The 11,800-nt window shown below is 42.9% G+C and overlaps 1 long non-coding RNA gene across 1 annotated transcript; it reads right to left on the bottom strand.

Moving 5' to 3' along the window:
- Window positions 1-6,902: 6,902 nt before the first annotated feature.
- LOC123651934 lies at window positions 6,903-11,550 on the bottom strand. The gene is made up of 3 exons (XR_006740948.1): window positions 11,423-11,550; window positions 9,490-9,552; window positions 6,903-6,987 (listed from the first exon to the last, which is right to left on the bottom strand). It is a non-coding gene; the product is annotated as an uncharacterized LOC123651934 (long non-coding RNA).
- Window positions 11,551-11,800: the final 250 nt, after the last annotated feature.

Here is an 11,800-nt window from a genome sequence, read left to right as displayed (position 1 = left end):
TTCCTTCTCCTTTCCTCTCTAAAAACTCAATAAAAACATATTAAAAATAAGACAGTACCTACCTCATGGGGACATTGTGAAAGTTAAGTAAGTTAATATATATATATTTTTTAGTTTATAGTAAGTACAGTGTTAACTGTTAACATTATTGTTATGTTACTTTGCTAAAAGGAAAAAAGAAGTTTCATGAGACATTTTTAGGAGTTAGCTCAGATTGTAACTTTTTTTTAAAAAAATATATTTTATTGATTTTTTACAGAGAGGAAGAAAGAGGGATAGAGAGTCAGAAATATCGATGAGAGAGAATCATCAATCAGCTGCCTCCTGCACAACCCCTACTGGGGATGTGCCTGCAACCAAGGTACATGCCCTTGACTGGAATCGAACCTGGGACCTTTCAGTCCGCAGACTGATGCTCTATCCACGGAGCCAAACCGGTTTTGGCAGGTTGTAACTTTTTACTCTAAATTTGTGGTTAAGTAAAGAAATGCATTTGCTTGGTAAGAAATGAATTCTGTTCATTCAGACCAGCCTCAGCTAAAGTGAAGAGGCTCTTGAAAGCCAGAGTGCATCAGGCCCCTGTTCCTGGCTGTACGACCTCCATGTGGGTCAGGAAAGAACACAGCACTGCTTCTTTAAGGCATGTAAAAATCACCGAGGGGTCTTGTAAATGCCGATTCTGTCCTGCAGGTCTGGGGCAGGACCTGACAAGCTGCATTTCTAACCAGCCCAGAAGAAGCTCATGTTACTTCTTTGTGTAACACTTAACAATGAAAAAGTTAAAACAGCCCTAACCAGTTTGGCTCAGTGGACAGAGAGTCAGCCTTTGGATTGAAGGGTCTCAGGTTCGATTCCAGTCAAGGACATGTACCTTAGTTGTAGGCACATCCCCAGTAGGGGGTGTGCAGGAGGCAACTGATTGATGTTTCCCTGTCATCGATACTTCTCTCTCTCTCTCTCTCCCTTCCTCCCAGTAAAAAAAAAAAAAAAAAAAAAAAAAAAAAAAAAAAAAAAAAAATATATATATATATATATATATATAAATCCCGTGTGTGTGTGTGTGTGTGTGTGTGTGTGTGTATATATATATATATATATATATATATATATATATAAACCCCATGTAAACCAAGTCACTGAGAAAACAATATACATCCCGCCCCTTTCCTAAACTAACGAAACTGCATATCATAATCTGGGCCCTGCCTTCTTCCTCACTAATGACCGATACTCTGTATTTTCTCCTTCACTACTTTACTCTGGCCTTCTTATGGTTCCTCAAAAAAAAAGAACCACACTTTGAGTAGCAAGAACACAGATCATTTATAGAAATGTGGAAGTTAAACAATGGTTATGAATAAATGCCCCATAACACAAATCTAGCTCTTCGGTCGTTAGAGAGGAGAAGCATCCTTTGCAGGAAGGGTCAGCGGAAGGTGTGAAGCTTGCTGAGGGGCGGGAAGTCCAAGGTGCTCCATGAACCCATTTCTAACCCAACAACACCAAACCATTCCTGTGAGAACAGGAAGAAGAAATCCATCTGGTCTCTTCAGAGACAGCCCCGTGATTCCCATGAAGAAAGCGGATGTTGCAGAGAGGAGATTCTAGATTATCTCAGGCAGACGACCTTACCCACTGAAATCAGGTTACTGTAGTTCTCCAACATCACATCCGTGTATAAGTCCCTCTGGGCAGGGCTCAGGCACTCCCACTCTTCCTGAGAGAAGTTGATGGCCACATCACTGAACGTCACCAACCCCTAAAACCAAAAATCCACACGTTACTTATGAAATTAAAGAATTTAAGAAAGTATTTCCAAGAGGGAAAAAAATAATGTGAAGGATAAACTGCAAGGAGAGAAAAATATGACAATGAAGGAGGCTTGAAGCTTGTGATACATACAGGTAGGAAAAGTAAGGAAATTAGTATGATTAAAGTAGTGTGTCTACATGTTTTAGAAGAATGGAGCAGAAAAAACTTCCTGGATACTGTGATTAACTCAGTTCTCCAGACCTGTCTGATAATATACTTAAAAATCCCAGCTTCTCTTCTATTCAAGAAAAATAGTGGAGGGAGAAAGGAAGGCTTATGGGTATACATACACATACCCTGCTATGTGCCTGCCTCATAAATTCTTTATAAATGTGAGCTGTCATACCATCTTGTCCCTTTAAGGAATATGGGGGAAGAGGGGAAGAAGGAGAGGCACGAAATTTTCCCCAAAAAACACACTATAAAGTCTATTTCAGAAATATAATTTCCATTAAAATTATCATTAAGCCTCAAATAAATCATTCTATTAGATTTCATTAGAATTGTTTCTTACTATGATGAATACATAAAATGGGTTATTAGCTATAATTCAGTTCATCATTTGGATATATTAGATTAGTAACTTTATTATGTTACATATTGAGGTTAAACAAAACTTCTAAAGATTTTCCTTAATTCTTGGAATCATACTTAAAAATCTGGATCATCTTTTCTTTGGTCAATTTTTTTAAAATGCATTTTTATGGATTTCATAGAGCAAGGGAGAGGGAGCGATAGAAACATCAATGATGACAGAGAATCATTGATGTGTTTCCTACAAGTCCCCTACTGGGGACTGAGCCCATAATCCGGGCATGTGCCCTGACCAGGAGTCCAATGGTGACCTCCTGGCTCACAGGTTGGCACTCAACCGCTGAGCCACACCTGAGGGGCTGGCTCATCTTCTTGTTATCATTAACCACTCAGAGCTTAACACCTTCTTTATTCCCGAGTTGGAGGATACTGTGCCTAACAGATGTCGCCAAGGCCTGCATGTCCTGGTCAATGACAGAATGGACTTTGGTACCGGTGTTCATCAATCAGGGAATCCCGGGAAAGATCCACTCGCTCCCCCTCTAATCCTGAAAAGCCTTGCAAAGCATGATTGCACATAAACTTAGGCTGAGACCAAGAAATCCCAAATCCCACCTGAGCCTCCTGGAAAACTCAGGTCTGTGAGGAAGTTCCAAGCTCTCCTGTGTGGTCCACTGGGACCCTCCTCACTACCTCATCATGCCACAGACTTGAGGGGATGAGAGATTCTGATAAGGGAGATGGTGCAGGCCTGGTGGCACGAGGATGGAGAGATAACCAGGGGCACCACCCGGACAGCCTGCCACGGACACGCCACGGGACACACCAAAGCTCTTCAGAGGGCGGCCACCGAAGCTGCCTTCTTGGTGGTCGTCCAGCGGGCGGGAACAGTATCCTGCCTGGCTTCTTTCCTGACTCCTGCCTACCAGCATCTTAGCAGGAAAGGGACAACTGTCATTTCCAAAATGTAAAGTCTTTCATTCTCTCCTCTTATATAAATCCCATCTGTGCTTTGATAGATAAAATCCATCTACTCTTGGTTTCTCCTTTTATACAAGTAAGAGAGCTATTCTTTGACAGAAGCTCAAGTACTTTCCACAAAAGACTCCATTCCTTTACTTTGACGGAAGACGGAGCATGCAGGAGGTGGTGAGTGAGGTGATGACTGACTGGAAAAGGCACCTAGGGAGGGATGGAGGGTATCTGGCACCACCCTTCACTGGAATAGGAGGAACTGAGAGGCGGGCTCAGGGATGGGGTTCTGTTAGGTAGAAGGCTTTAGTACAATTAAGGGAAAGATTCACATGAACTAAAAATCACTGCATTCCAAGTCGAGAGAAATACCAACTTACGTCAGCCATGGTTCTATAACTGCAAGAACTGATTAGTGCTCCGTGGGGTTCCTCTATTGGCAAAGCACAGAGTCCAGAGAAGCCAGCGCTGGGGAAGGAAAAGGAAGCTTTAGACCAGGTGGGCTTAACTGACCCATCATGACTCAAACGAATCCATACCCCACATACCTCATGCGGAATTTACACTCTCCCCTAAAATCCCAGGGCCTTCAGCAGAAAGGTTTCTTTCACAGCCCAATTCTGGGGGTGCTGCTATGAGTCTGAGATCGGACCACTCAGTCCTCCCCAGATCAGATCTTCCGCCCTCCATTCCTACCTATGAGGACTGAGAATGGCCAACATGGTCCAAGACTAGAACACTTCATGGGCTTAGGACTTCAGAAAATTGGTCAAGACATAGGAGCAGACAGGATATACAAACAATTGCTCAGGTAATTGTGCCTAGCAATGTGACTTAATACACTCAGAGCATCTATGCAATGGAACACTATGAAACTATGCTAAGTTGGGGAAAATAATCAAGATCTATTATCAAGAGAAAAAAATATGTTACATGAAGTATATAGTATAACTACACTTGTCAGACATCAATAGATGAAAAAAATTATAGCTATGTATAATAATGTAGTATGACCATAATGAACTTTTGGTTTAGATATTCTGCATAATTATTGTAACGGTGGCCATGCATTATACTAACTATATGATTTCTCTCCCTAGAAAAAAAGGGCTGAAATTCACAAAGAAATCTCAAGGATATATTGAGAGGTCTTGATCCTGCTACTTTTCATGTCTTCTGACAAATTGGTTTATCTTTTTAGACATGATACCCTCAAGGGAGCTGCTGAATCACCTGATCTTATAGCCTTACTTTGCAACTAATATTAGCAGGATAAAAACTATATGGTATAAAATCACAGGCTATATCCCATCTGCCTCCACAAAGTTGGTAAGACTTAATAGTATTGCTTACAATTACCTCACTATTGCCTCCTTCCAGGCTATCTGAATTGCATATTGGCCTTTGTTGCTGACTGCCCTACTTATTCCTAAACATATTTTGTCTTTCTTATCCTAACGGTAACAACTATGTCTTTTAGTCATTATATTACTGCCCAAGTATTATTATCTCAGGGTCTTATATTTGGGACACATTTTTTTTTTTTTAAATATATTTTATTGACTTTTTACAGAGAGGAAGAGAGAGAGAGAGAGAGCTAGAAACGTCGATGAGAGAGAAACATCGACCAGCTGCCTCCTGCACACCCCCTACCGGGGATGTGCCCGCAACCAATACATGCCCTTGACCGGAATCGAACCTGGGACCTTTCAGTCCCCGCTGAGCCAAACCGGTTTCGGCTTGGGACACATTTTAACCCAAAATTCCAGATAGAAATGTATCCTTAAATAGCTAGGGAAATATACAAGATGTATACATAAGAATAGTCAACCAAAAGTCATTTATGATAACCAAGAATTAGAAACTATGTAATACTGGGCAAAGGGCTGAATAAATAATGGCCCATTCTACCTTCACAGTTGTGAAGGTAATGGGCCACATTAATTGATGAAGAAAAACATACATAGTTAATTTCTTAGTGAGGCAAGATACATAATGTGTGAAGTGTATGTGAAATTAAGATAAAGACTGATGTCAGACTTGAACTTGATGGTTACCAATTTCTCAACACCTCTGTTGAGAAATTCAATAAAAGAGGGGTAAAAGGTGTTTACCACGGATGGCTGCATTGAAGATTAAGTAAGAAAGATCACATAAAATGGTATACAATAATTGCTTAATATACGTTGTAGCCATTACTAGTGAAAATGAAAAAGATTATTTCTTATTACATTGTAATAATGTGAGAAAGTTAATGTAAAAAAGTTAATGCCATTCTTGTAATTTTTCTCTTGATAAAATCTGTACTTCTCAGGCCTGCTTTCTTACAATTCTAAATTTCACAGCCCAGCTCTAAGCCTGCTATTCTTCCTGAATAACAAGGTGAACAAAGAAGGCTCTTAAATATACAGGAAAAAATATTGCTACAGAAGCTGCAGATGGAGAGACAAAATTAGGCACTGCAAAGCTGGCTCAGAAAATATAACCCAGTGAGGTATCAATCTGGGAACATTAGCCAGAGGCTCAACTGGGTTGTTCTGTGCAAATTGGTGGCTTATTTGAATACTTTCATCTATAACCTCCTTATTCAACCTCCTGGTACTAGTATCTGTCCTTGGAAATATTATTTGTAAAATAGATTTTTGTAAGACTTTAGAGACTGTTGCTATTTTCTGGGGAAGTAACCTTTCAATTCATCTTCATTGCCCAGGTAATCAATTTCTAAATAGCATTTCTATATTCCTAAACGTTGTAAATACTTGAAAATTTTCTAATAAGGAAAGAATCACTGACACTTCCCTCTTCTTTCTACATACTCAAGATTAAATAAATATTAAAATAAGCCAAAACTGGTTTGGCTTAGTGGATAGAGCGTCGGCCTGCGGACTAAAAGGTCCTGGGTTCGATTCCGGTCAAGGGCATGTGCCTTGGTTGCGGGCACATCCCCAGTGGGAGGGCGTGCAAGAGGCGGCTGATCGATGACTCTCTCTCATCGATGTTTCTCTCTACTTTGTATTTCTCTCCCTTCCTCTCTGTAAAAAAAAATCAATAAAATATATTTTTAAAAATATGTTAAAATAAAAGCCATGTCAGGGTTTATTTAATGGCTAAAACGTATTTTAAGCAATTATTGTACACCATTTTATATGATCTTTCTTAATCTTCAGTGTAACCACCTGTTACACTTCTTACCCCTCTTTTATTTCGTTTCCAATTAAAAGACAGAGAATCTTCAACTCAATTGTATCACCAATTCATGTGACTTCATTCTGCAGAAACAAAACTAGACACACAAGTTTGTAGGAAAACAAACAAGCAAAACGCACCCACACTGGAATACCAAGAATGAGCAGGAGAATATAATTTTTTACCTCATTCTCTATGATTCCTGGATTAGTAAATTGTTTTGCCACAAACCTGTATTAATTCCATAATCGAAGCCATAAAGCTTATTTCCAAATGTAAAATATTGAGTGACAGGAAAGGGGTAAATTGCAGTCCTTAAGAAAACTAAACAAACAGCCCAACACTGAAACTCAGTGGGCCTGAAACAAATCACACCTACCCGCTCCTGAACATCCCGGGGCTGTGGCTCCTCACTGCAGTGAGACTGTCACTGTCAGGGTTCTCCCGTCAGTGAACGCGAAGTATGTAAGTCACCTTCAAAGTCTGAGGAAGAAAATGCATACACATCAGCAGAAACACAACAAAAACATACCTATTTGGTACAAAGTAGATGCTGGACCAGTGTGGCTACACCTAACTTCTTCACCGAATGCATGATGAAAACAAAATTTTGGATACGATCCTTGAAAAATGTCTTTCAAAATCCTCTTTCCTAATGGAATTCATATAGCACTCCTAATATTTTTGAGTGCTTTTGTTCATAACTAACTTTTGCTTAATATTATCACTTATATTTTTCCTTTTTTTGATTCTTTATAAACATAATTTTTATTAGGTGAATATTATTCTACCACAAGAAATACTGAAATTTACCTGTTTCCATGATCACTGGACACTAATTTTCTGTAAGTTCCTTCCCAGCTCTTATATCGTCTTACTCCAGATCAATGGAGCTAGATATTTTGTAAGTCATGTGCACTGGATAACTTCATTAAGTTATAGACATTGTGCCCACTTTAAAAATTTACAAATATTTGCCAAAATTCTATCTCAATTTCAAGCGGTTTGTGGTCATCTGGAATAAGAAGACCTGTAGCAAAGACCTACCCTTTCCTCCTCCTATTTACCTTACCATTTGAGCATCTGGTCACATTTTTACACTTGCAAGTACCCACCACAATCATCTTCATGTTTCCTTCATATGTTGATCTATAAGGAGTTGATTGGGAAAGATCCAGAATCACCACACAACAGCAACTCTTAATATTTACCAAGCCTGTATCATGAGGCAGGCACTGTTCTAAGGAGCTTTACACATATTCACTCACCTCACATCATTACAACCCACAAGGTAGGTATTTTTTGGACCTGATTTTGTCGATGTGGCACAGACAGCCAGAATCATTTGTCTAAGCTCACGCAGCCAGGAACGGCAGAGCCACGGTTTGAATCCAGGAGCTCTAGAGCCATAGCCTTACTCTTTTTTATATATAATATATAAATAATTGATTTTTTACAGAGAGGAGGAGAGAGAGATAGAGAACTAGAAAGGTCGATGAGAGAGAACACCGACCAGCTGCCTCTTGCCCACACCCCCTACCGGGGATGTGCCCGCAACCAACGTACATGCCCCTGACCGGAATCGAATCCGGGACCTTTCAGTTCGCAGACCGACGCTCTACCACTGAGCCAAACCGGTTTCGGCCATAGCCTTACTCTTAACCACACACAGTACTGCCTGCCTCTCACAACCTACACAAAGTTGGACCTGAAACAACTTATGCTTAGCAATGTTACAGATTTCTACTCAAAGATTACCTGAAAGTCTCTGCCCGTGTTGACACATACTGCAAAGCCCTATGCCCCAAGCTCAAAGCACATCACTGCTCCTAAAGGCATTACAACATGGAAATTTAAAAATATATAAATTTTTATTGATTTCTGAGAGGAAGGGAAAGGGAAAGAGATAGAAATATCGATGATGAGAGAGAAACATTGATAGGCTGCCTCCTGCACACCCTCTGCTGGGGATCAAGCCTACAACCTGGGCATGTGCCTAACAGGGATTTGAACTATGACCTCCTGGGTCATAGGCCCATCCTCAACCACTGAGACACACTGGCCGGGCACAACATTGGAATTTATTAACTGAAACTAAGAATTTCCTGTTCCCTTGCCTTGAGTTTTGAAACTCATGACTGTGGAAAAGATAAAAAATAGTTTATCTGCTGAAACCGGTTTGGCTCAGTGGATAGAGCGTTGGCCTGTGGACTGGAAGGTCCCAGGTTCGATTCCAGTCAAGGGGGCATGTACCTTGGTTGTGGGCACATCCCTGGTAGGGGGTGTGCAGGAGGCAGCCATGTTTCTCTCTCATTTTCGTTTCTAGCTCTCTATCCCTCTCCCTTTCTCTCTATAAAAAATTAACATATATATATTTTTAAATAGTTTATCTACCTGAATACTAACCTCTCCAAGTAATCATAAGCTAAAATAAAGCTCTGACAGTTACCTCCATGAGGCATATTTCTTTTTTGTCTGTTGCTTTTTTTTTGTTGTTAATCTTCACCCGAGGATACTTTTCCATTGATTTTTGGAGAGAGTGGAAGAGAGAGAGGCAGAGAGATAAAAACATCAATGTGAGAGACACAATCGATTGGTTGCCTCTCACACGTGCCCGGATAGGGCTGGGGAGCAAGTCTGCAGCTGAGGTCTGAGCCATGGACTGGAATCGAACCTGGGACCCTTCAGTCTGAGAGCCCACACTCTGTCTACTGAGCAAAAGCAGCCAGGGCTCCAGAACACTGAGAGAGGGAGACTGCACTGAAGGATTTGAACAGTTCACCATGTGAACAGATGGCCGCTAACCGAAGAAAGGGACATTATGGGACCACGGGGGAGGGGAAGGCATCAGCATGGTGGGTCCCTCTCCAGGAGGAAGACCCATGGGACCCTACCAGTCAAGATATTTCAGGCAGAGGAAAGCAAATATTCTCGTGATCTAAAAACAAAAGTAACTGTATGGCTATAGAAGAAACCCAAACTCACCTGAACGTCAATTTCCAAATATCCGCCTATTCTTTCCTCCTCCTCAGGGTCCTTCTTAGAAACCTGAAAGCAGTGGGAGGGAAGAGGAATCGTTTGACACCAGCATTTCTTGGAGCAGACAGAGTTCAATAAAAAAGGAAATACAGAACCAAAACACTCCTGGAGCAGTGGTTCTCAACCATCCTAATGCCGCAATCTTTTAATACAGTTCCTCATGTTGTGGTGACCCCCAACCGTAAAATTATTTTCGTTGCTACTTCATAACTGTAATTTTGCTACTGCTGTAACTTACATTACTGTAATCGTAATGTAAATATCTGATATGCAGGATGTCTTAGGCGACCCCTGTGAAAGGGTCGTTCGACCCCCAGGTTCAGAACCGCTGCCCCAGGGCCACATCTGCTTTCACCCACATACAAGCAAGTCCAATGTAAAGGCAGGCTGGACTCTCTGAGGTGACAGCAGTTCTCGGGAACTGAGGCCCGGAAGCAGGGAGCTGGCCCCCAAGGAGCAATAAGGGGTGGCTCTTCTAGGAATCCTACCTGGCCCCCCCCCCCCCCCCCCCCCCCCCCCCCCCCCGTCTTCCTCAGAGCCTGTCACGAGGACACCAGAAGCAAATAAAGTTCTTGGCCCAAGTCTACGTTCAGGCTGGGGCCGAGTACAGGGCTTCTTTTCTTGGGGTCACTTAACTTTCCAGGACCTGAGAGTCTAGAGTGAGCATGTCAAACTCAGGGCCCGCCGGCTGCATGCAGCCCACAATGAATATTTTTGCGACCCAGCCAATATAACAGTATGTAAGAAAAGTTTTAATAAAAATCTCATAACTTAATTTTTACAATATCCTGTTATACATAATCCTATATAATAAAGAGGTAACATACAAATTAACCCTCATGCCCTCACAAGATGGCTACCTACGACCAGGCCGGCAGGGGTGTTAGTGAGGGACGACAAAACGACTGAACAGCAGCGCAGGCTGCGTGGGGTGACCAGTGGAGTGATCAGGCTGGGGGGGGGGGCGGCCCTTAAGAAGTGACCAGGCCAGTGGGAGGAGCAGTTGGGGCTGATTAGGCTGGGGGTGGGGCAGTGAGGGGCAACTAGGCCATGGAGGGGGGGCCGTTGGGAGCAACCAGGCAAACATGCAGAGGCAGTGAGGGGTGATAAGGCCAGCAGGGGGGGCAAGAGGGGTTTGAGGGAAGGTGTGAAGTGGGGGGGGGGGGGGGGAGTTAGGGGCAACCAGGCACGGTGGTGAAAGATTAGGAGCCAGTGATTCAGGATTGTGAGAAGGATGTCCGACTGCCCGGATCGGGCCTAAACCAGTAGTCAGACACGCCCTAAGATTGAAAAGGGTGCAGACTGGGCTGAGGGGACCCACCCTACACCTTTCTCACAAATTTCAGGCCTCTAGTTATTAATAACAAATCACAACGCCCACTAATGGCTGATTACTATCATTGTGCTGCACCATTTCTCTCCACTAATACCAGCAGTGAATATTTTGGCAGCCGATGGCCACATCATTAGTCTTATACTGACTTGTTTGGTGTGTGCAACAGGAAATATTTGGCTTCGGAGAACAAGAGAAATAGGTTTATTCGCTTATTAATTTGTGCAGCTATTCAGTGTCTGGTTAAGTTCATGTTCAAGAAAAAGATAATTTTCATTGAAATGTTCTATTATTTTATGTTATAGATAACTCATTTACTTCAGCCCTTTGTGTTCAGCATGTCTCTATCGAAATAAATCTACATTTATATCAAAATTAAAGGTGTTTTTTTTTGTTTTGTTTTGTTTTGCGGCCCATGTAACCTTACACCTTATTTGGCCCGCGTTAGCCTCTGAGTTTGACATGCTTGTCTCCAGGGCACTTAGCGCGCATAGCCAAAGCGAACCGCGCCCACAAATAAAGCCACGCACCCCACCACCCCGTTACCGGACAAGCCGCGCCCTGAACCGCCGCCGATCGCACCCGGTCCTTCCAGCCGCTGCAGGGACACCCGGGCCGGTGCGCGAGGGGCCTCCGCACCCAACCGCCGCCGGCGCCTCCCAACCGTCCCTGCCGGTCCCAGTTCCGCTTCCGTTAAGACTGATGAGCCCCCCACCCTCGGCCGGCGCTGACTACTGTGTGGCACGCGACCAACCGCCGCGCAACGTCCAACGGAACTTGGGGACAACGGAAAAGAACGCAGACACCGAGGCCAGTTTGGGCTCCGAAGCTTCTGGGAGCCCAGCTGTCCCTAACGCTCTCCACGGCCACCCTCGCCGGGTTCTGACAAGGCCTGTCCCGGAGACTCCTGGGAAATGTAGTCCG

Source organism: Pipistrellus kuhlii, unplaced genomic scaffold, assembly GCF_014108245.1.
Source record: "Pipistrellus kuhlii isolate mPipKuh1 unplaced genomic scaffold, mPipKuh1.p scaffold_m20_p_90, whole genome shotgun sequence".
In the NCBI taxonomy this organism is placed as follows: Eukaryota; Metazoa; Chordata; class Mammalia; order Chiroptera; family Vespertilionidae; genus Pipistrellus; species Pipistrellus kuhlii.
Note: the sequence above shows the minus strand (reverse complement) of the source record. Positions and strands in the feature narration are given on the sequence as shown.